General features: G+C 39.5%; 1 long non-coding RNA gene across 2 annotated transcripts in view; it reads right to left on the bottom strand.

Moving 5' to 3' along the window:
* Positions 1 to 26,416, bottom strand: part of LOC309870168 — a 106,125-nt gene that overhangs the window by 17,820 nt on the left and 61,889 nt on the right. For both annotated transcript variants that reach the window (XR_014314523.1, XR_014314527.1), the window contains 3 exons: positions 24,900 to 25,109; positions 15,941 to 16,006; positions 10,538 to 10,593 (listed from right to left, as the gene is read on the bottom strand). This is a non-coding gene — a long non-coding RNA (uncharacterized lncRNA). The remainder of the gene's footprint in view (positions 1 to 10,537; positions 10,594 to 15,940; positions 16,007 to 24,899; positions 25,110 to 26,416) is intronic.

The following is a 26,416-nucleotide window of genomic DNA, read 5'->3' as shown; positions in this document are numbered from 1 at the left end:
TAGGGTTTTCTATTTATATGACACCATGTCATCTGCAAATAGTAGTAGTTTTACTTCTTCCTTTCCAATCTGTACAGCTTTCATTTCTTTTTCTTATTTAATTGCTCTGTCTAGGAACTCTATTACTACATTAAATAAAAGTGGCAAGAAGAGGTATCCTTGTCTTATCCCTGACCTTAGAGAAAAGCTTTCAGCTTTTCACCATTGAGTATGATGTTAGCTGTGAGCTCGTTATAAATGGCTTTTACTCTGTTGAGGTATGTTCCCTCTATACTCACTTTGCTGAGAGTCTTTAACATAACTGGATGTTGAATATTGTCACATGCTTTTTCTGCATCTAGTGAGATGATCACATGATTCTTATCCTTCCGTTTGGTAATGTGGTATGTCACATTGATGATTTGTAGATCTTGAACCATCCTTTCATCCCCAGAATAAATCCCACTGATTGTGGCCTATGATCCTTTTAACATATTGTTCAATTTGTTTTGGTAATATTGTGTTGAGAATCTTTGCATCTATGCTCATTAGGGATATTGGCCTGTAATTTTCTTTTCTTCTTTTCATTTTTTTTTTAAAGATTTTTATTTATTTATTTGAGAGAGAGAAAGCATGCAACACAGGGAAGAGGGAGAGAGAAACTTAAGCGGACTCCACACTGAGTGCAGAGCCCCACATGGGGCTCAATCTCATGACCCTGAAAGCACAACCTGAGACAAAACCAAGAGTCAGATACTTAACCAACTGCACCACCCAGGCCTCCCATTGGCCTTTAATTTTCTTTTCTTGTGGCACCCTTGTCTGCTTTTGGTATCAGGATAATGTGGGTCACATAAAATAATTTGGGAGGAATTCTCTCCTCTTCTATAAGAGTCTGAGAAAAATTGACACTAATTCTTCTTTAAATGTTTGGTAGAATTCACCATTGGTAGAATTCACAATTCTGGTACTGTACTTTTATTTGTCGAGAGGTTTTGGATTATAGATTCAATCTCCTTACTAGTAATTGGTCTGTTCAGATTTTCTATGTCATCATGATTCTTTTTTGGAAGGTTTTATGTTTCTAGGAATTGTCCAGTTTGTAGGTGTGTAATTGTTTATAGTAGTGTTTTATGATTCTTTGTATTTCTGTGGTATCAGTTGTAACAACTCCTTTTTCATTAATGATTTTATTTATTTGAGTTCTCTCTCTTTTTTTCCTTGGTGAAGTTGTAGAGCAATACTCATGCAGTGATGGTGGGGGTATAAATATGTATAACCACTTTGGAAACTAACTCATCATTCTCCTTAAAGTGAAGGTAAATATTCCATATGAATAGAAATTCAAATACTAGATTATACCAAACAAACGTATGCCACATACACAAAGAAACAAATCTAAGCATGTCCACAGCATTATTTTTAATAACCCCAATCCTGAAATAATTCATATTTCAATCAATGGAGAAAGAATAAATAAATTCATATATCATAAGATGGAGTACCATATAGCAATAAAAGTTTTTAAACTACAAATACAATAATAGAGCTTAGATGAATATCAGGAACATAATGAGTAGAAGATGACAGACATGAAATACCTAGAAAAATTCCATTTATACAGAGCTAAAAAGAAGTCAAAATTAAAGTACATTATTTGGGGATGCATGTATGCACGCTGCTTTGGTGGGAAAAATATAAATAAACATAAGGAAAATGTTATCATAAGCTAGTAGATGAATTTCCTTCATTGAAAGAGAAAGTACTGTTTAAGAGGAAACATTAGTAGACCTTCTAGGTTCTAGAAATGTCTTGTTTCATGAACTTGCTGGTGGTCTCATAAGCATTTACTTAATGATAATTCATGACACTGTACAATTTTACTTTCTGCATATCCCCATATGCATGTTACAACTCACAATAAAAACATTTTTTAAAAAATAACAAAGAGATTTCATTATCTCATATGACTAGAAAACCAAAGGCAAGCAGTGTGCCACTCAACATTACGATACCACTGCCTTCTTGGATCAGTGTTATATGCATTAGTTCAGGCCGTCCAAAAGGAGACACCAAGATGGGATGGAACATTCAAGAGATGTAACTGAGACAACTGTCAGAGAAGAAATGGTGAGGAGATAAAGGAGTTGGAACTAGCTCTAGGGTCTGTGTGAAAGAGAGAAGAAATGAAGAATTGGATAAGTAGAATCTCAGGAGTGCAAGACCATTCTGAGCAGCTTTGGCTGACAATAAATAAATAAATAAATAAAAACTCTAACATAGCAATGTAAATAAATAAGACCTAAAATAATTTGAATTGCAAAAATCATTAACTTGTGATGTTCATATAAATAATTAATATACTAATGAAGTTTTATAATCACTCTAATCAGTAAATCCTTGAATACTTATGAAATACTATAGAGTGCTATTATTCTACATTAAAGACTAGGGAAACAAGATTTCATATCCACTGAGGTCTACCTGGGAGTAACAACTAATAAACTAGGCAATTTCAATTCCTAAAGCTCGAAGAAGCCTGTTGAGCACTTCTGATAAAGTATTTGACCTTATGAAATTAATATTACACTATATGTTAACTAACTGGATTTAAACCTTTTTCTTTTTTTTTTTAGATTTTATTTATTTATTTGACAGAGATCACAAGTAGGCAGAGAGGCAGGCAGAGAGAGGGGGTGGGAAGCAGGCTCCCTGCTGAGCAGAGAGTCCGAAGTGGGGCTCGTTCCCAGGACCCTGAGATCATGACCTGAGCTGAACGCAATCACTTAACTGACTGAGCCACCCAGGACCCCAATTAAGTAGAATTTAAATAAAAACTAAAAAAACAAAACAAACAAACAAAAAAAAACAAAAAACACACACACACACACACACAAAAAAAACTAAAAACAAACAAAAAGTACCTGGCTTTATCTTTTTAACACTGATTAACAAGATGACAGAGAAAATTCTAGCAACTGGGGATGTGTTAGTCTTTATTGGTGTCCTGGCCTAGAGTCTCAATGGTCTAAAGAAATATATTAATTGAGAGCATTTATTTTGAGTTTGCCAGACTGCAACAGAAGGTAAACAAGCTACTGACCCAATCCCCATAAGACTTAATGGTGATGATAGAGAATGTGAAGAAAATAAGGAGTTCTAACAATGCTTCCAGGGGTTCCTATCCCCTTTACTAGAAGCAAAGGAGGAAAAGGCAGGCATTTGTGTTTACCATTTAGAAGACTTCTCTGAAATATTTTGTCCTCTCATGGTGTTTCAAATACCATAATTGTGCATTTTAGGATTCACATTTAAGAGTAGATTAAAAAGTGTCAACACTCAAAGGAAGTCAGTAGTGGAGGAGATTGGGAGAACTGGTATGTGTTTGCTGGTGGTCTTGTGCTTCCCTATTTATATTCACAGAAATTTACTAATCCTTGGGTTATTGTATGGTTTAACAGAGGAAATGTTCTTCCCTCAACGTTGAACTCCCCAAAAGAGTAGTGAGATAAAAAGATGAAGATTAGTTGGAAATTAGGTCAGAGGTACTTAATCATATTTTTAAGTAAATGTGCTGTTGTTGCTTATTTACCGTAATGGTTTTCCGAGGTAATGGAGGGGTTACCATTTTAAGATGTAAAATGTTACCTGTGTTATTATAAGTAAAATGGTAGCACATCCCTTTCCAAGTAAATGAGGTGAAAAATCAAACCACTGAATTTATAATCAAATGAAGCAAGTCAGGATTCTTTTTTTTTAAGGTTTTATTTATTCATTTATTTGAGAGAGAGAGAGCACAAGCAAGCAGAGAGAGAGAGGAGGAAGCAGGCTCTCCGCTGAGAGAGCCCGATGCGGGGCTCGATCCCAGGACCCTGAGATCATGACCTGAGCCGCAGGCAGAGGCTTTAACCCACTGAGCCACCCAGGTGCCCCAAGGATTCTTGTTGCATTAGGGAAAGGATGAGTTCATTTTCAGGTATGTTATTGGCAGGAACTGCTTTTTCATAGCTCTAGTTATGGGAAGAAGGATGTGCATGGTGGCTGGAAATCTGAAAGGGCAGCTATCGACAGGAGGAAGCATCCCCCCTCCTGCTGCGGGACATGGAGGAAACTGGATTGATCCATCTCTCCCTGCCACTGTCTACACTCCTACCCAAGCAGTCATGACACAGGCAAGAGACTCCCTCACGTTCAGGCAATCTGATACTTTTGCTCAAGGCAGAATTTTGAATAACAATGAAAACAGGGTAGTCGGAATCTGTCCACAGTTCTGGTAGTTGTGACAGTGTTTATGGCAAAGCCACAGCTTCCTAACCTGCTGTCTGTTGTGCTGCTTTCCTCTGACCCTGAGGAACGGCCCTGCTTCTGGTCCTGTTCCCCAACTTTTCCTGCAGTTTCTCAGGGATTGCTGGAGCCCCCAACATCCTTCTAACAAGATTTCTTTTTGCTCAGCATTACTACAAAAGGAGTTTGGCAGTAAAAGGCAACCTAACTGATAACACCAACCAAGCAGGCACAATTCTGCAAAAATTCTAATCCTAGCAGGGATCAGGGAGCTCAGGAATGTGGGGCAAAAGTTCAGTCACCCAGAGGTAAGGGAAAATAGAGGCCAGTGGGCAAACTGCTGGGGGTTCTCTTCAGGCAACTAAAGACCAACCCTTCAACAGCTCGGCTCAGACCTCTGTGAACCCCCTGCTCTGGTAAAGTGTGTCTCAGGAGATGACTGCTACTGAATCTGCCGGCACAAACCTGGCATGTGCCAGTCTCCATGAGAACAGAACGAGAGAAAGCAGAGCCTGAGAGGTTGTAAACCCAGACGACATGCATGGATCTGATTCATCAGTAGTTAAAACTCTAGAGAAGGCAAAACTTAGGACGATCAAGGGTATCCGTGGAAGGGTCCTTCTCCACTAAGTCGGGCAGGGCTCCTTCCTGAGTGACAGAGGCAGCACTTGGAAAGATAAAGGGAAAGGGAAACAAAGGTTGGAGATAAGAAGGTGAGGCAAGTTATACTGGTAGCTTTTATTTTCTATTTTCTATGTGAAACAGGAAGTAGGAGATCTGCGGAGAATGAGGGAAAGAATGGATAAAGCTTTGAAGAGTAGGTAAAAGTTTTGAATGGTCAATATCAGGGAAAACTAGGAATAAAAGAACATTGAATGGTACTTAGGTCCCAATGAAGTGAAAATAACACACTTAAATGGGTTCAGGTTAATGATGTGCTTTTTCTCTAGTAACACCTGACCCAGAAGCACTAGCTTAAAAAATAAAGGTCAAATCACTCAAGAGCTAAGGGCTATTGAAAGTTAGTAAAAGGCCGAAGGGGAAGAGCAGGGAGAGAGAGTGTTGATAAGATGATAATAGGGATGTGGTAACAGAGGTTCTGGGCGAGTTCAGGGAGGGAAGGGAAACTAGGAAGGCACTGACCAATTGCTAGACAAGAACGCAAGCCAGAGCTAGAAGCGTGTGATGACGTTCAACCAACAAAGAAGCAAGAAAACAAACAAACAGGTTTAGTTGGGAGGAGAGTAGCAGATTTTAAGATAATGTGTCTTTGGAAAGGAGGGCTGAAGAGAAATAGAGGTAAAGGTCATTAAGGTAGGAGCTCACCATCCGTGACCTGAGGACTGAACACGACATTCCAAGGATATTGAAGTTACCAACAAAAATGGTGGGAGTAAAGAAGACACGTATCAGTTAGGTATCAATCTTCTAAGTGGGTATGACCTAAGACCCAAGGGAATGACTGAGGAGAAAGCAGCAGAGCTGACATGCATGATTGTAAAGGGGACATTTTCCACATGAAGTAGAAAGGAAGCATATATATATTTAAACCCTTTTAGTTTAAAGAAATGTTTTAATGATCTTAACTGGAAAGCGAGAGTTTGAATGGGTTGCAAGGTCAAATGGATTTCAAAGGCTCACTCATGACATCCAGACCTTGGTTCTTTCTGTTCTTATTCTCAGCTCAGAGCTTTAAACTGATTTGGCTTTGAAGTCTGAAGATGGTTTCCAGTACCAGTCAGAGCTAAGTGCTTTCTGTTCACATTCAGGAGAGACTGGTGACTCATCAGCACTTTCAAAAAGAGGACAGAACTTTCCAAAATGCCTCCAGGAAATCTCTTCTTGTATCTCATTGACTTGATTTGGGTCACATACCAATTTTTAAACCAACCACCAACAAGAGAAAAAAGAACTTCCTTTAGAAGTCATGCCCAGGTCCCCTTACTACACTGTCACCTCTCGGTAGAGTAAGAGCAGTTCTTTTTGTTTGTTTGTTTGTTTGTTTGTTTTATGGTTTTATTTGTCATTTAAGACAGAAAGAGAGAGAAAGAGAACATGAGCAGGGGGAGAGGCAGACTCCTGGTTGAGCCCGGAGCCTAACCTGGGACTTGATCCCAGAACCCAGAGATCATGCCCTGAGCCAAAGGTGCCCAAGTGTGAGCAGATCTTGAAGAGTCCTCCCTAATCTCCATTACTCACATACATCTGTGATGACAAGATTTCCTCAGTTTCTTCCCTTAATATAATAGGTCTAGAAGGGGTAACCAATAACTTCAATTCTCTGAATATTAACTAAACTCTGACTTTCTGTTAAATAACTGAGGTTACAATGGTATCAGTGGACACACTGCTCAGTTCATCACATTTGCACGGGCACACACTTCCCACAACTACACATGAGGAAAAACGCTGCGCTCAGACAGTTGCACCGCAACCATGAGCCACAGCGCAGTGCGGCCACCTCCAGTGCGGCCACCTCCGTGGTCTCCTGCTCAGGCGCCAGGACCCCGCCCAGACGCTCTCTCCACTAGGACCACAGAGATTCTCCCCCTGCTCTGCATCCTAAAGGTCATGTCGCTCCAGAGGTAGGCCTCTACGTCCCACCTGCTGACCCTGGAGACCAGGAGTGGTGGAAATGGTGGACATGGCAGAAAGTCCTGCAGACACCTGCAGCAGGCACCGAGGCCCTGAAGGAGTTCAGACTGGGGGAGTGGGCCGTGCCATGCCAGCCCCCAGGCAAGACTTGGAGCATCCTGCCTGCAAACCTGCAGCGGCTCCCACACAGAGCAGTGTCCCACCTTTCACAACGGCACCAAGCTTTGCCTGCAGGCACTGCCAATGGTCCGGCTTCGCTGCCCATCTTGACATCACTGAACACTCCCTTTCATCTCTGTGCCTTTGAAGATGCTTTCTCCTCTACCCTCTACTCTTCCTCTACTTTGATAGTTAAATGCCCGTCATTTGTTATTGATGTAGTTCACTATATGAACATCCTTAGCTAAACTCCACAACAGCCAAATAGCTGATGCTTGAAAAGAAAAATCCAGCCAGTGTTTTCTGACTTTCTTATCTTGGTATTTTATTTTATTTTATTATTATTTTTTTAAAGATTTTATGTATTTATTTGACAGAGAGAAATCACAAGTAGGCAGAGAGGCAGGCAGAGAGAGCGAGGGAAGCAGGCTCCCCACTGAGCAGAGAGCCCAACGCAGGACTCGATCCCAGGACCCCCAGACCATGACCCGAGCTGAAGGCAGCGGCTCAACCCACTTATTTCTTTAAGAAAGGTGGGGAGGGGGGAAAAGGAGAGGGAGAGGATCTCAGGCAGATTCGGACGGGGATTCGGGGCTCGATCTCACGATCCCGACATCACTACTTGAGCCCAAATCGAGACTCAGTGGCTTCACAGAATTGAGCCACCCAGGCGCCCTTCTTATCCTGGTAATTAAAAAATTGTTGTCAAGCACATCTTTGTGAATAAACTGTTGGATCGTTCCCTTGCCGCCCGGGGTGTGGTGTTGCACAGCCGGAGTTGCAGCTCTACGGAGATGCCTGGCACAGAGACCTGGTGCTAAACGGGGCGAAGAGGGGCAAACCAGTACGGCAGGATGGAAGTGTCGAGACTGATGGCCAGTGTGCATTTTGAAAACGTGTAGGCAGTTTTCCTGGAGGCCAGACCCACGGGGTGGCTTGTTTTGAAAACAACAGCACACCTTCTTACGCAATTGTTTCGTCGTCTGCAACACATACATCGTAAAACCGCTGCATTAGAAAAAGTAGTCCCTGTTGTTTACTCGGTTCTGCTGATTAAACAGAAATGATTTTTTCCTTTATAAGATCAGGAAATCTTAAATGCTGTTCTCAGGCTGAAAGAACATTGGACTAGTTACTCCCACAACATACTTCTGAGAGCACACAGCTCCCATCTGATCTCGACTGGTCTCTTCTGGCCTTGTTGCCAAATTCATGTCATTCCCTTTCCTACTAAAGAATGACATGAGCTTTAACTTTAGCTCTCAAAGTAGGGTTCATCTCTGGATGTAAATATCATTGGTGAAATAAACAAAAAAATGTAATGTTGTCTCCCCCATTCCATTCCAAATTCCACTACTGATAACTGATAGGCTAGGGAGAGAAAGCAAGAAGGAAATGACTTCATATTATGTACCAGGCAAGGCTTCTAGATTGTAACTTCCACTGAACAGACGGGATTCTGGGACCAGCACAATTCATGGCACCTAGGCACATATTCAGTGAACGTGTGTTTGCTGAACCAATCTAAATCCATTCCAGGGGCCGCCTGGGTGGCTCAGTAGTTTAAGCATCTGCCTTCAGCTCAGGTCATGACCTCAGCGTTCAGGGCTCAAGCCCCGCATCAGGCTGCCTGCTCAGGGGAGAATCTGCTTGCCCCTGCCTCTGCCTGCCACTCCCCTTGCCTATTCTCTTTCCCTCTCTTTCTCTATCAAATAAATAAGTAAAATCTTTAAAAAAAAAAAATCCACTCCAAATGTTGTCTCATTGAATCCTCACAACCACCACATGAATCTGGAAGTGTTTTCTTCATTTAATGAAGAGATTAAGTAACCCGAGGTCACACTGAAAGGCTGCATTACAAATTTAGGATGTAAGACACATATTTGGGATATAAAGATGTAAGGCAGCTTAGAAGTCACCTAGAAAAATGCAACTTTTAATAAACAAGACAAAACATCCAGCAAATTTAAGTGACTATCTCACACAACACATAGCTACAGAAGTGAAAACCAGGACAAACATCTGCATTCAAGCTTAAAACATTCTAGATAATGAGTTTGAGCATACACATGCACAAATGTATAGAATGCAAATGGACATTTTGAGAGCATTTTGCGTTTTCCTGCAATGTGGCAGGAACAAAGATGACTAAACAATAGTCCCCTGCACTTAAGAATCTCAGCAAGTGGGGCACCTGGGTGGCTCAGTGGGTTAAAGCCTCTGCCTTCGGCACGGGTCATGATCTCAGGGTCCTGGGATCGAGCCCCGCATTGGCTCTCTGCTCAACGGAGAGCCTCTTTCCCTCCTCTCTCTGCCTGCCTCTCTGCCTACTTGTGATCTCTGTCAAAAAAAAAAAAAAAAAAAGAATCTCAGCAAGTAGTGAAGGTAAAGACAGTAACAGAAATAGTGTAATAAAACAGACCCTACGCTTACAGAGCCATATATGAACCAAGTGCCGTGGGGGCACACATGACAGAAGAAAGAACTCTGAACTTAAGAGGAAGAGGACTAAGGATATTTAAGGAAACAAAGTAGGAGCAAAGTTCCACTGTGGAAAGAGAATCGAAGGGGTGTTTAGAGTCTGTGGAAAAAAGGGTAGGATATCATACTGGAAATGCAAGCTGTTATTAGACATGAAGGGTTCCACTCACATCCATTTGCAAAAGGGATAAGGATGATTCTCTTCAACATTTTATGCCAAGCAGCTGGAGGAAGACTCATGTGTGTTGGCTGACCCATGGAATCAGTATGCATCTCCTATGAGGTAACTTTCTTTAACTTCTAGGAGCTCTTTTCCAAACTTCCGGTTTCCTTCTCTTTGACCATTATGGAAGGAAAAACAAGTCTAATAATTGAATCTTGATCCAAACTCACAGGCAATAATTTCAACAGTATTATTTCCCCTTAGTACTATAAGAAGGTAAGACTTTTCTCATCTGCTTGTTCAAACTATTTTCTTCCCATGATAGAAAGAGTTAGTGCACAAGAACTTGATTTAAAAAACACAGGTGCTTGGGTGGCTCAGAGAGTTAAACCTCTGCCTTTGGCTGAGGTCATTATCTCAGAGTCCTGGGATTGAGCCCCGCATCGGGCTCTCTGCTTGGCAGGGAACCTGCTTCCCCCCTTCTCGGCCTGCCTCTATGCCCCCTTGTGATCTCTCTGTTGAATGAATAAAAATAAAATACACGCCCAGGACAGTTGATCTAGAGCAAATAGGTCAACAAGATGGGTGGATAGGTTAGAATACTAAAGCATAATTAAAACAACTTAGGCAATTGTCTTTAAATTGAGTTTTGAGAAAGGATATGAGATTTCACATTAACGATATTCACGTGCCTTTAAGAATACTGCTATAATCAGCAATTACTTTTGAATAAGTCATACAAATTATAGTGTTGCCTAATATTTGAGAGGCTCTTCTGCCAACTACTCCCACAACATAGCTTTCCTAAGAGCATGGAAGTCCATTGAGTCTGTACCTAACATTGGCAAGTGTACGCGACATCATGATCTCACTCACCAAGCGATAAAATGAGTCACACTTGAAATTGCTTCATCTCATGAAAGTCAAACAACCTGTCAATTAAAAGAATAATAATAATGAATTCAATTTATTTTACAGAGTTCATAGGCTAAAAATGCATATCCTAGTCTGTTCTACCAAGGCAAGAAAAGTCTTCTGCTTGCTGTACCTCCGAAGCTGTTTTTTTGTTTTTGATTTTGTTTTTTATCTTAAAGAACTTGTGTTACTTCAAAACAGCAGAACAATTCTTCCTGCTACAACTTTTTCTTCAGTCATGGATATGCTTCTAGGATTCTAATTTCTTTTTTTTTTTTTTTTTTTAAAGATTTTTTATTTATTTATTTGACAGAGAGAGATTACAAGCAGGCAGAGAGGCAGGTAGAGAGAGAGAGGAGGAAGCAGGCTCCCTGCTGAGCAGAGAGCCCGATGCGGGACTCGATCCCAGGACCCTGAGATCATGACCTGAGCCGAAGGCAGCGGCTTAACCCACTGAGCCATCCAGGCGCCCTAGGATTCTAATTTCTGATATTATTTCTTTCCTCTTTCAGGCAGACACACCTGAATTTTAAACATTTCATGCAGGTAGACTGCTTCCCTTTCCCTTTGCTTTCTGAGACAGATATTTGGCTTCCTAAACACACACCTCTAGATTTGACTTTATGGAATGTCTGCCAGTGTGAAATACACATTTAATGACTTTTGGGTTTGCCAAAAGCATTCATCATCATCCAAGTAAATCTTGCCCATCCTGCTTAGTTAATTCTACCTAAAATTCAGCCTCTCATCAGCCCAACATGTATCACAGAGTTGATTGCTATTTATTGTTGCCCTGGCTAGCTCCCAGTTGTGTGTACCCTTCTACCTTTTCTGCGTAATGTCTAATGACGTGAACTTCACAAACCCTCTTACCACAAGTGGGTCACTTTAAAACACACCTAATAGGGGGACCTGGGTGGCTCAGTGGATTAAGTGTCTACTTGCAGCTCAGGTCATGATCCCAGGGTCCTGGGATCCGGCCCCACATCGGGCTTTCTGCTCAGCGGGGAGCCTGCTTCCCTCTCTCTCTGCCTGCCTCTCTGCCTACTTGTGATCTCGGTCTGTCAAATTTAAAAAAAAAATCTAAAAAATAAAAATATATATATACATACCTAATAGAAAGACAAAACAAAAAACTCACCTAATAGGGCCTGATGCATTCTGTGCTAAGTTTCCAAGTCTTTCCCTCTCTCAGATCTGTCCAAGTTACCTGTGCCCTCCATGCCCTCCATGTATATAGCTTTTCTAGCCATTGAGGGATAAAGGCTAAATAGTAACCAATAGTTATTAGTTACTCTCCAGAGCCTCCAGAAGGCACACCCCAATAGTTTCTTAGATCTTTGCTCCAACTGGTGAAGTCAATGCAATATGCCTTCTACAATTTTGCCTCTCCTCTGGTCATGGACATTTTTCATCACATTCTTTTATTTATGGTAGTTGGTATGATTTAAACAGAGAAAGAAAGTTATTGAAAGGATATCTGCTTTGTCCATATCTTCGGGAAGTCTAGAGAACTAGGTTCAGAATAGGCAAATAAAAAGGAAGGTTACTGCACCAAAGCCATAGCCAGAATCATGCCGCAGAACCAGTCCGGCGAGAACACACCCATATTTCAGAGCCCCTGGCGAGAACATCCACACCGCCAGTACCAACATTGGCCCCACCCCTGCCTCCGCTCCCAGCGTGCACACTAACAGCCAGAAAGATTTCCCTAACATTCCTGACCCTTTGTCTGCATCAGTAGCTTCTGACTCAAAATCCAAGATACACAGTTCAGATTGCTGAGCCTAAGAACCAAGGTCTTCACTCAGGGAGGGTGGAAAGGAGGTTTCAGGTCTACTCAGATTCGGTAGAGGAAGATGAACTCTGCCACCTCAGAATCGTATAGTACAGGTTTTATTTGTTTGTTTGTTGTAATGTGGGAAGGGGATTCAGATACTACACAGACAAAAAAAACACGTGCATCTTCATTGCAGTACTCTGGCTCAGGGAATAAACTGACCACATTATTGATATGCTCTACCATACTTGGGTTCCTGACATGGAATATGTGTTTTTCGTCTTCCTTCACTTAGCACTGCATGGCCCAAACTGTACCCTAAGGCACTCCAGGTCCCACAAAGTCGTTAGAGAGTTTTCAGCAAAATTTCAACGACAGCACAGAAACATTTGTTGGACACCATGACTACCTCAAGGTGATTCACAGTTTCATTAGATCACACTACACTCTTTGCGGTGACATTTCTTTTGGGGGAAAGCCGGTTTTCAGCAGTTGCTGTAATAAAAAGCAAATACCACATGAAAATCAATGAAGAACAGGAAATGAGAGTGGCCGTATCCAGACTGATTTCAAGGCGGGTGAAGGGAAGCAGGGCCTAACACGCCTACACATTGATAATCTTTGTAGTTCAAGAATGAAACTAAGTATTCTTCAGGGATATGCACTGGTTTTACAAATAGCTACTTGGTTGTTAAAACACAAATATTGGGACACCTGGGTGGCTCAGTGGGGTAAAGCCTCTGCCTTTGGCTTGGGTCATGATCCCACGGTCCTGGGATCGAGCCCCACATCAGGCTCTCTGCTTAGCAGGCAGCCTGCTTCCCCCTCTCTCTCTGCCTCTCTGCCTACTTGTCATCTCGGTCTGTCAAATAAATAAATAAATAAAATCTTTTAAAAAACCACAAGTATTTATTAAGGTGTTTGAATCTGATAACTTAATAAATGGAACTATTGGGTATTTTTTTAAAAGATTTTATTTATTTATTTGACAGAGGGAAAGAGCACAACTAGGGGGAGTGGCAGGCAAAGGGCGAGGGAGCAAGGACCCCCATGTGGGCTCCTGGGATTCTGACCTGAGGCCAAGCACTTAACCAGCTGAGTCACCCAGGCACCCCTCAGGTATTTCTTTTGGCCCAGGGGTGTTATAGAAAGGTTGTCAAGACACTAATGGTGGTATAAACTGAAACAGTTTAGGAAACTCTGAACTAGCGCAATGTCTACTGATTTTTTTTTTTTTTAAGATTTTATTTACTTATTTGACAGAGAGAGAGAGAAATCATAAGTAGGCAGAGAGGCAGATAGAGAGAGAGGGGAAAGCAGCCTCCTTGCTGAACAGGGAGCCCGATGCGGGGCTCGATCCCAGGACCCTGAGATCTCGACCTGAGCCGAAGGCAGAGGCTTAACCCACTGAGCCACCCAGGCGCTCAATGTCTACTGATTTAAAACATAAATATTTTGTCTTTCAAAGTCCTGCATTGTTCATGAGAAGCCAGAACTATCCTCCCTCAAAGAGGAATAACTTAGGAGCAAAGTCAAGGGTTAATGAAAGACCATAGCATCTCACTCATATCATAGGGATCAAGTAGGTTGCCTAGGATTTCCATAAGCAAATGACACAGCTGGGAGAGAGCAGGAGATGAAGGCACAGAGGAACTACCCACAAATGCCAAAAGCCCTAAGAGACAAGGACAGATTTCAGGAGCCTCCCTATCTTCTAGAAGAGGCACTCCTGCATCTATTACCTAGCATGATTGCACGTATTGCTGCTAGCAAACGTAAGGATGCACGTATCTGTATATATATGAGTGTGATTCAGAAAATTTCCAAGTTTGGAAGAATATTACTTGGTCTATTTTAATTATCTTGCTTATTGACATTTCCAAAGACAGTATCATGTTTATGGATGAATTTCAAAGCAGAGTGCATATAATAACAGAAAAACTACACAGTCATTAAGCTGGGCTTTCTCTTCTACAGACTGAATATATTCACCTAGCAACTAGTCTTCCTGAACTCTACCTCTGTGTTGATTTCAGGCTTTCAGTATCCTCAAGAGTGATTTTTATACATTAAAAAAAAAAAAAATCACGGTTTACTGAAAATCACTGTTTACTGAAATTATTTCAACCTATTAAAGCCATAAATTCAAAAAATACCCTTTTTATTAGGCTTTCAGTTTCAGCTTGCAAACAGTGTTCTCATTTATAGGTGTAGTACGTTTTAACAGAAACTTTTAAGAGTTCTTTGAATTATGTTTGATATCACATATACTCTTGACAAATAAATAGCTTCAATCAGGTTAAACTGCATTAATTAATATACAGAGAATATATTAATTAATGCTCTATGCTTTAATATGCATGCTTCTCTATGCTTTTGGCGGCATATGCTTTTTGGCTGGCTCAGTCAGAGAAGCATGAGACTCTTGATCTTGGGGTTATGAGTTCGAGTCCCATGTTGGGTGTAGAGATTACTTAAATAAATAAAAATTCTAAAAAATTAAAAAAAAAATATATATATATATATATGTCTATATTCTCTATGCTTTTTAAATACGTCAGTAGTCTGACTTAACACACAAAATCTTCCTAAAATTGGTATACTTATTCACCTAATAAGCTTATTAATAGTGTGATTTTCACACTATTAAATGTTACAAATACACAATCAAAAAATTAAATGTTACAAATACACAATCAAAAAAATAACAAATGTTAGATTCCTTTTTAATACAAAGTATTAATATAATTGTTTTCAATCCCTTAAATGTTTCCATAATTCATTTTAAGGGTTCCCAAGACTAAAGCTTCCCAGCTAACTGAAGTTTCCTGCCCACTAGGGAAGAATTTACTAACCCAATTAAGCAAGGTTACTTGTGATTACAAGATTACAGCAATCTCAGCTCATCAGTAGACTTGAAGCCGCAGGCAAACAGAGCAATTCTTCTGACCACATCAATGACATGCCAAATATCTTTTCATACCACAATGTCATGGGCTTCAGAACTTGAAGGATTAGTCTTAAATAACCAGTGCAAATAAATGTCTGTTATAACTTCCATGTAGCTGTCATGAAGGTATAACAATTAACAATTTTACCACAAAGCCCTCAGGTATATGATTGTAGCATAACTATTTTTTTTTCTAATCTAGTAAAATCTAATCCCTTATCTTGTGTTCAAAAGTTTCTATTATCCCTTGGGTTCTGTAAAAATCCTAAGCATCTCGTGTATACCAGGACATTCAGAAAACTGTAGTCACAGTTGATGTGGCTATTGTCTAAGTCCACCCAGTCCCTTAGAGGTGATCAGCCCCATAGTAAACCTGAGAGCCTCACATAAGGGCCAGCCTCCCTGAAGCACCAGCCCACCACTGCTATCAGTGGTCTTGGAACACCAAAAGGGAGCACCAAAAGGGTACACCTAGGAGCACCTAGGAGCACTTTTGAGCACCAAAAGGGAGCTCACAGAATTATGGAATCAGAATCACTCAAATTTCCAAACACCTCCCTAGATCAGCTCATCTTCACCTCTCTTAACAGCACTGGCACAATCCAGCCCCAAACTTAATTTTCAACAAACAAACCTCAAAGGCAATTGTCTTCTAGACACCAGTTGGGTTACCATCTTAGAAGGCTGGGAGATAAAATACCTATAGCAACAAGAACAAATAATAAATTAGTATATTTCAATAAATTGTCTTGCCACAGAAGCTATATATTTATCCTAACTAGCTTCCTTAAAACATTTCCTAAGATTACTTCTATATATAATTTAATAGATACACAAGAGAAAAGGCTCCTTTCTGTAAATCACACCCAAATATGTGTGTGTACAATTACAGAATTGGTTGTGATCCTTTTAGAATAATATCTTAGAAACTACATAGTTTGTGGTTTATAAATCATATATGATATAATCAATATTTAGTAAATGCTACTCTGAAAACAGTAATTCATAATTACTATTGCCAAAGACCATTTTAGTGAGTATATACCATAAAAAAACTAAATAAACCACATGACTCTCTTACTATATATTATGTTATCTTACTGTTCAATATTAAGATTACCAACTCTTAGAATATACTTTTTTCTAAAGATTTTATTTAATTACCGGGGGGGGGGAGGATGTGTGGAGGAGGGACAGAAGGAGAGAGAGAGGGAGAAGCAGACTCTCCACTGAGTGTGGAGCCCGATATAGGTTCCCATCCCAGGATCCTGAGATCATGACCCACGCAGAAGTCAGACACAACTGACTGAGCCACCCAGGCACCCCTCAGAACAAATTCTTAATTCAAAAAACAAATTTTTAATTCAAAAACACAACTGTTGGGCGCCTGGGTGGCTCAGTGGATTAAGCCGCTGCCTTCAGCTCAGGTCATGATCTCGGGATCCTGGGATAGAGTCCCACATCAGGCTCTCTGCTCAGCAGGGAGCCTACTTCCTCCTTTCTCTCTCTGCCTGACTCTCTGCCTACTTGTGATCTCTCTCTGTCAAATCAATAAATAAATAATCTTTAAAAAACAAAACAAAACAAAACACGACTGTTATGGATAAAATTTGCTTAGTAACATCATGAGTCAATGGAAAAGTCATGAGAATTATTTTAAAATTAATTATTTAATTTAAATTATTAATTATAAGTTAATTAACTTATTTAATAATTTAATTTAATAATTAAATTACATTATTAAAAATCACTTAAGAGAGTTTATAAAACTAAATTCAATGAAGATGTCAAAATTACAGAATAAGATAGCTTAATGAACAAAATCACTCAACACAGAAGTTGAATCCATGAATGCACACTGATAATTAACACAAATAAATAAATGGGGAGTGAAGCTTCGGAAAGTTCTTCCTTAACCTGAATGATAACTAATAAATACTGAAGAAATAATAAAGATAGACAATCACTCTTTTTTTTTTTTTAAGATTTATTTATTTATTTGACAGACAGAGAACACAAGTAGGCAGAGAGGCAGACAGAGAGAGAGGAGGAAGCAGGCTCCCTGCTGAGCAGAGAGCCCGATGTGGGGCTCGATCCCAGGACCCTGAGATCATGACCTGAACCGAAAGCAGAGGCTTTAACCCACTGAGCCACCCAGGTGCCCCGACAATCACTCTTTTGTGATCATCACAATAACTGATTTCACACAAGAATCATCAATGGAGACTTAGAGATCATCAATGGGTAAGACTTTGAGTAGAATTTGAAGAGAAAGAGATTATTTACATCATTTCAAATTACCTCCCCACAGATGGTGTTTCTGGCCTGTAGATCCAGGAATAAAGGCATGGTAACCAAAGCCCTCAGAAAGGGAGTGGAAATTCACAGAAGGGGAAGATCCATGGATGTAGCAACCTGATTCTATTAATAAATATCCTTATTCAAATTTACGGCTGACCTCAAAACCACCTATACATGGCTCAGACTCCAAAAAGATTGTGGCTCAAGTTAAAAATAAAATAATAATAACAACAACAAGAAAAAATGTTTACTGTCAAGATTTTAACTATCAATCTCCACAAGTGAGGCAGAATTTGCCCTTTAAGTCTAATCAAATTAATATTCTATAAAATAAAATGATCAGCACTCTTCAAATGAATAAAACCAGGTCTAAAATCTTTACAACATAATCATCACAATGACCACATGTACTTCAAAATTACTTGACATGGGGCGCCTGGGTGGCTCAGCGGGTTAAAGCCTCTGCCTTCGGCACAGGTCATGATCTCAGGGTCCTGGGATCGAGCCCCGCATCGGGCTCTCTGCTCAGTGCAGAGCCTGCTTCTCTCTCTCTCTCTCTCTCTGCCTGACTCTCTGCCTACTTGTGTTCTCTGTCAAATAAATAAATAAAATCTTTAAAAAAAAAATTACTTGACATATGAAAAACCAGGAAAATCTAACAAGGGAAAAATCTCAAGGGGAAAAAAATCAACAGCCTTAATGGTAAAATGACCCAGATATGGGAATTATCTGTCAAAGACTTTTAGGAGCTATTAGAAATACATTCAATAAAGTAAAGTAGACTTTAAAGAGTTATTTTAACTAAGCTCAGTGATATAAAAAAAAGGAAATCTCAGCAGAGAAATAGAAAGTATTTTTAAATCCAAATGAGAATTATAGAACTGAAAAACACAGTATCTGAAATTATACAGAAAAAAAATGGTAAACTTGCCCTTGAGATACTTGATGTCCACCAACTGAATCAAGTAATCAAATTTTACATCACCGATAATGCGACGAACTGGTATCATGTCACTTCTGATAAGATGTCCTGAGAAGGACACACAGTAATTTCATAATATTTCTGCCAAAAATGTAGAACTTAAATTTAAATTGTGAGGAAACACAAGCCAAACCCATATCAGTATTCTCTAAAATAGCTGACCTGTACTCTTCAATGTGATGAATGAGAAAGAAAAATTGCTCCAGATTAAAGATGACCATGATAGACAGTCTCTAAAATGGCCTCAAATGATCCCTGCCTCTTGATATTCATACCCTTTTATAATCCCCCCCACCCTGGAGGGTGGGCTAGACCTACTGACCTACTGACTCAATTCTGAATACAGCAAAAGTGATGGATGCCACTTTCAATATTAGTTTACAAGACTACTCGTGTCTCGCTCAGTCTCTTACTCTCTCAATTGCTCTAGTGGAAGCCAACAGCCAGTAGCCAGCTGCTCACAACACAACCTACACTATGAAGATGTCCATAGGGCAAGGAACAAAAAGAGACCTTCAGCCCAGAGCCAATATGAAACTGACACCCCCAGTCCAACAACCCAGGAGCAATGGCATGCTACAAAAGATCATGTGAGTGATCTTGGAAGTCCTTGGATCTTGTACTTCTTTCCCAGTCAGGCCTTCAGATGAGACTGTAGCCCTGCCTGACACCTCTCTGTTAAAGTAGAGACAGGATCCTTAAGGAAGATAAGACTTTGGGCAAACCATACAGCTTTGGAATAAGGGATTCAACAGATCAAGCTCTTAGTAAGCCATTTATTAGTCGTGGATGTGTGACATCCCTCCTATGTGTTCAGAAAATGAAAAGGCTGAGAAATATTGCATTATCTATGATGCCTTACAGAGAGAAGACATGTCTTCCTTTTTCCCATGAGGGAGGAAAAGACTGGTTCCAAGTTTCATCAAAATACAAATGAAATGAGAAGTCATGAAGCTAAAGAGAAAACCTGAATTTTTTGAGGTCATTTTTGTCTTTTTTGTAAGACCCAAGGAAGAGTTGTTAACCATTGTTATGGACTGCACTGTGTCTCCCAAAGTTCCTGTTAAAGCCCAAACTCCCAGTGTCTCAGAATGTGACAGTGTCTGGAGATAAGATCTTTAAAGAGATGACTAAGTTATAATGAAGCCATTAGTTTGGGCCCTAATCCAATCTGACTGGTGTTCACATAAGGAGACCAAATCTGGGCACACAAAGAGACACCAGAGAGGTGAACTCACAGAGAAAAAAAAACACAAGAAGAGGCAGCAAGGGGACAGCCATCTGCAAGACAAGGAGAGAGGCCTCAGAGGAAACTAAACCTTTACCTTGATCCAAGACACCTGATCTTGGACTGGAAACCTCCACAACTATAAGAAATAAATTTCTGGATTTTTTAGCTACCCCATCTGTGGTACTTTGTTAGTACAGCTCTAGGAAATTAACACAGTAATTTATCTTCAAAATCACGGAAGAATCTAGCATCTATTTCCACCAGAGAAGTAATTCAGTAAACAAATAAATGGATGGTGATGGTATGACAGAGAAATATTAAGAATATTTTTCCTATAACAAGCCATTCACTGAATAAATACATTGACATTCTCTATAACAAGCCATTCACTAAATAATTACTAAATAATGAATTCTCTATAACAAGCCATTCATTAAATAATACATTGACAATGACAGAGAAATATTAAGAATATTTTTCTCTATAACAAGCCATTCACTAAATAAATACATAAATACATTCTCCCTCAGCCTGACTGAGGGAGAAGAGTGGTAGCGTGACCTAGCTGTGACATGTGTTGCAATCAGGGAGGACACAAGAATCTCTGTGAACTATTCCAACTTTGGTAAATATAAAATGACATTGGTCTGAATGCATCTGTAGCCAAGTCAAGAAATTTGAAATGATGAAGCAGCAGAATTCTGAACCACAGGCTGAGCAGCTGTGTGAATGTACAAGAGTGAAGAGTTTCTTAAATGAACCAGTCAAATTTTATCAAAAGCAGTCCAGAGGAGGTTGGAGAAAAATGAGGTTACATAACTCTAAAATAATATATTGTTCATGTTCAATTTCTGATGAACCAATTATTTCCATTTTTAGAAGAAGCTACCTATATTTTGATTAAAATAAAAATCCTTAAGCACAAAATGTCAAAAAGTGAACTCATTTTTTTTTTCCTGAAAATTACCCTCTGGTATATTCAGTTTTGATTGCTGATATCATATCCTCACAGTGACCCAAACTAGAATTTCAGTTTTGTGTAGACCTAAGAACCAAAATTTTTCTTCCATTTCTTTATATAGAACAGGGAATGAATACACACACACACAAGTGTGTGTGTGTGTGTGTGTGTGTGTGTGTGTATAGAACAGGGAATATATATATGTGTGTATATATACACACATATAGAGAGAGAGAATATATAGAACTAGGAATCCTGAGATTCCCAGATAACATTTTAAAACTGTGACCACTTGCAACTATTTATCTCTGGGAATCAAAATTATCTTGCTACTGTATCACAAACAAAACTCAGACATCAAAGAATTGCAAAGCTGAGGCTGATATAAGACATAACTGTCATCTATAATCCCCATCAATTTTGTATTCAAACAAATGCCCTTATCTTCATTGTTCTAATTTGTAAAATAAATGAATACAAATGAAATGTCTTTTTAACCTAATTTTTATATTGGCCTACTATACATGACTTAACTAAAAAATTTTGCTGTTAAAAATCACTTGAGGGCGCCTAGGTGGCTCAGTGGGTTAAGCCGCTGCCTTCGGCTCAGGTCATGATCTCAGGGTCCTGGGATCGAGTCCCGCATCGGGCTCTCTGCTCAGCGGAGAGCCTGCTTCCCTCTCTCTCTCTCTGCCTGCCTCTCCATCTACTTGTGATTTCTCTCTGTCAAATAAATAAATAAAATCTTTAAAAAAAAAATCACTTGAAAAAAAAATTTTTTTTAAATCACTGATCTGTAGAAAAAAAGGAAAGTCCCTAACAAGGAACATAATAATATGATCCCACTTACCCCTTCAGCCCTATCTCTTGCTACTCAATCACACATGGATCCCTGAAAACGCATCTTGTTTTTCATCCAGTCTCCTCTGTCATCTTCTGTCTACAATGCCCTTGCTCCTTCACTTGGAACAAAACTCTAAAAAGTCCTGTCTGGACCACCAAGGCCCTTTTGAAAGGACCTCTTTCATAAATCCCTTATAATAACATATATTTTCAAATTTTATATTTACTTATCTACCTTGCTTACTAAACTCTGAGTTTCTGGAGGAAGAATTGTGCTTCTAGAGCCTGCCTAGCACATGGAAGACACTCAGATATATAATCTGATGAAGGGGAGAGGCAGATGTAGGACACAAGGCTAATATACAAAACCCAACAGGATACAAATGGAATTTGAAATGAAAAACATAATACCATTTACATTAACACCCCAAATTGAAATGCTAAGTATCACTAACAAATATGTATAAGATCTATATGAGGAAAACTGCAAAACTCTGAGAAACAAAATCAAAGGACTAAATAAAGCGAGAGCTCTACCGTGTTCATAAACAGAAGACTTAACATTGTTGTCCTTTCTTCCCAACTTCATCTGTAGATTCAGTGCAACCCAAATCAAAATCCCAGCAAGTTATTTTATAGATAATGACAAACTGATTCTAAAGTTTATGTGCAGAGGCAAAAAACCAGAATAAGCAACACTGTATTTAAGGAGAACAAAGTTGGAGGCCTGACACAACCTGCTACCAAGATTTATTGTAAAGCTATAGGAATCATTACAGTGTATTACTGGTGAAAGACTATACAAATAGATCAACTGAACAGAATACCGACCCCAATAGTACAACCTCATAAATACAGTCGACTGATCTTTGACAAGTGTGCAAAGGAAATACAATGGAGCAAAGATCGTCTTTTCAACAAATGGTGCAACTGGACATTTGTGCAAAAAATCAAAGAAAATTAAAAAATCAAAAAATAAATCTAGACGCAGACTTTACACCTTCTAAAAAAATTAACTCAAAATAGATAATAGACCTAGATGTCAAGCACAAAACTTCAAAATTTCTGGAATGTAACATAGGAGGAAATCTAAATGCCCTTCACTATGGTGATGACTTTAAATTTAACACCAAAGATATAAACCATAAAAGAAGTAATTGATTAACTGAACCTCATTAAAATTAGAAACTTCTGCTGCTCTGCAAAAGACAATATCAAGAGAATTAAAAGACAAATCACAGACTGGGAGATAATATTCGCAAAAGACATACAGGCATACATCATTTTACTGGGCTTTGTTTATAATGCATTTATTGTAAACCTTGCACTAAGCAAGTAAATTGGTGCCATTTTTCCAACAGCATTTGCTGACTTCTTGTCTCTGCAACCCATTTTTGTAATTCTCACAGTATTTCAAGTCTTTTTATTATTATTATTATTTTGTAATGGTGATCTGGGATCAGTGATCTTTCATGTTATACTGCAACTGTTTGGAGGTGCAACAAACCGTACCTCTATAAAATGACAAACTTAATTTAGAAACGTGTGTGTTCTGACTGCTCTACTGACCACCTGTTCCCCCATCTCTGTCCCTCTTCTCAGGCCTTCCTATTCCCTGAGACACAATAATAATAAAATTGGGCCAATTAGTAACTTATAATGGCCTCTAAGTGTTCAAATGAAAGGAAGAGCACACATCTTTCATTTTAAATAAAAAACTAGAAATGATTAAGCTAGGGAGGAAGTCATGCTGAAAGTTGAGATAAGCCAAAAGCTAAGCCCCTTGTGCCAAACAGTTAGCCAAGTGGGGAATGCAAAGGAGAAGCTCTTGAAGGAAATTAAAAGTGCTGCTCCATTGAACACACAAATGATAAGAAAGTGAAACAGCCTTATTGCTGATGTGGAGAAAGTTTGAGTGGTCTGGGTAGATCAGTCCAGCCACAACATCCCTTAAGCCAAAGCCTAATCCAGAGCAAGGCCCTCCCACTCTTCAATTCTGTGAGGTCTGTAGGAGATACAGACGCTGCAGAATAAAAGCTGGAAGCTAGCAGAGGTTGGTTCATGAGGTGTAAGGAAAACTGTCTCCATAACATCAAAGTGCCAGGTGAGGCAGCAGGTGCTGAAGCAGAAGCTGCAGCAAGTCATCCAGAACATCCAGCTAAGATAACTCATGAAGGTGGCTACAGCGAACGACGGTTTCAACGTAGACAAAACAACCTTCCCCTGGAAGAAGATCCCATCTAGGATTTTCACAGCTAGAAAGTCAATCCCTGGCTTCGTAGCTTCAAAGGACGGGATGCCTCTTATCAGGGGCTAAGATAGCTGGTGACTTTAAATTGAAGCCACTTACAATTACAAAAATCCTGCCATAAGAATTGTACTAAATCTACGCTGCCTGTGCTCTATGGAACAATAAAGCCTGAATGACAGCACATCTGTTTACTGAGTATTTTAGGCCCACTGTTGAGAACAAAGAAATTCCTTTCAAAATGTTATGGCTCAGGGTGCCTGGGTGGCTCAGTGGGTTAAGTCTTTGCCTTCGGCCCAGGTCATGATCTCAGGGTCCTGGGATCGAGTCCCACATCGGGCTCTCTGCTCAGCAGGGAGCCTGCTTCCTCCTCTCTCTCTGCCTGCCACTCTGCCTACTTGGGATCTCTCTCTCTCTCTCTCTCTCTCTTCAAATAAATAAATAAAATCTTTAAAACAAAAAAAACAAAAAAACAACAACAAAAAAACCATTATGGCTCATTGATAATGTATCTGGTCACCCAAGGGTTCTGATGGAGATGTACAATGAAATGAATGTTGTTGTATGCCTGCTAACACAATATCCATTCTGTAGCCCATGGGTTGAGGAGCAATTTCAACTTTTAAGTCTTTTAATTGAAGAAATAAATTTCATTAGGCGATATTTGCCATAGATAGTGATTTCTTCTGATGGATCTGAATTGAAAACTTTCTGGAAAGGATTTACCATTTCAGATGTGACTAAGGATACTCGTGATTCATGGGAAGAAATTTTAAAAAATCATTCTATTTTTTTTTAAAGATTTTATTTGTTTATTAGACAGAGAGAGAGATCACAGTAGGCAGAGAGGCAGGCAGAGAGAGGAGGGAAAGCAGGCTCCCTGCTGAGCAGAGACCCTGATGCGGGGCTCGATCCCAGGACCCTGGGATCATGACCTGAGCCGAAGGCAGAAGATTAACCCACTGAGCCACCCAGGCGCCCCTAAAAAATCATTCTTGACAGGAGTTTAGAAGACGTTGATTCCGACCTTCACAGATGACTTCGAGAGACTCATGACTTCACTGGAGGAAGTAACTGCAGATGTGGTGGAAATAGCAAGAGAACCAGGATTAGAAGTGGAGCCTGAAGGTGAGACGGAATTGCTGTGATCTCATGATAAAACTTCAATGGATGAAGTGCTCATCCTTTGGATGAGCAAAGTGGTTTCTTGAGATGGAATCTATTCCTAGTAAAGATGCTATAAAGATTGTTGAAAAGACAAAAAAGAATATTACATAGACTTAGTTGATAAAGCAGCAGCAGGATTTGAGAGGACTGACTCCAATTTTAAAAGAAGTTTGACTCTTGGTTAAGTATCACCTGTACAGCGAAATCACTTGTGAAAGGGAGTCAATGGATGCAGTAAGCTTCAATTTTATCTTATTTAAATAAGTTGCCAAGGCCACCCCAACCTTCAGCAATCACCATCTGATTAGTCAGCAGCCATCTACATCTAAGCAAGACCCTCCATCAGCAAAAAGATTGTGACTTGGTGTAAACTCAGTTGATAATTGCCTAATTTTTAGCAATAAAGTATTTTTTAATTAAGGTATGCACATTTTTTAGACCTAATGATATTGCAAACTTAGTGGACTCTAGTATAGTCTAAACAAATTTTATATGCACTGGAAAACCAAAAAACTCATCTGCCATCTGACTTGCTTTATTGTGGTACTTTACTGCAGTGATCGCAAACGGAACCCACAATATCTCCAAGTATGCCTATATCTGAAAAAGACCATTATCCAAAAATATACAAAGAACTCTTAAAGCTCAGCAATAAGAATGTAAACCACCTGACTAAAAATGGGTTGAAGACCTTAACAAATACAGTACCAATAAAAATATACAGATGGCAAATAAGCATATGAAAAGATTCTTCAGGGACTCCTGAGCGGCTCAGTTGGTTAAGCATCAGACTCTTGGCTTTAGCTCAGGTCATTATCTCAGGGTCATGAGATCAAGCCTGGTGTGGAGGCTGCTTAGCTTTCTTAGCCCCTTTCTTAAAAAGAAAGAAAGAGAGAAAGAGAGAGAAAGAAAAAGAGAGATGTTCCACATCATATGTCATCAGGGAAACGCAAATTAAAACAAATACCATTACACATCTATTAGAATGGCTCAAATTCAGAATACTGACAGCACCAAATGCTGGCAAGAATATGGACCAACAGGAACTCTGATTCATTCCTGGTAGGAATGCAAAATGGTACAGCCACTTTGGAAGACAATAGTTGTTTGTTTTTGTTTTTGTTTTTGTTTTTGTTTTTGTTTTTATAAAACTAAACATACTCTCACCATACGATCCAGCAATCATGGTCTTTGGCATTTATTCTAAGGAGTTGAAAACGTACGTCCACACAAAATCTACACATTAATGTTTAGAGCAGTTTTATTCATAATTGTCAAAACTTAGAATTAACCATGATGTCCTCAGTGGGTGAATAGATAAACTGTGGTACATCCAGACAATTGTATATTATTCAGTGCTAAAAAGAAATGAGCTAT

The sequence above is a fragment of the Mustela nivalis genome (genome assembly GCF_964662115.1).
Source record: "Mustela nivalis genome assembly, chromosome: 1".
Taxonomy (NCBI): domain Eukaryota; kingdom Metazoa; phylum Chordata; class Mammalia; order Carnivora; family Mustelidae; genus Mustela; species Mustela nivalis.
The sequence above is the reverse complement of the archived record's forward strand: the minus strand, read 5'-3'. Positions and strand labels throughout refer to the sequence as shown.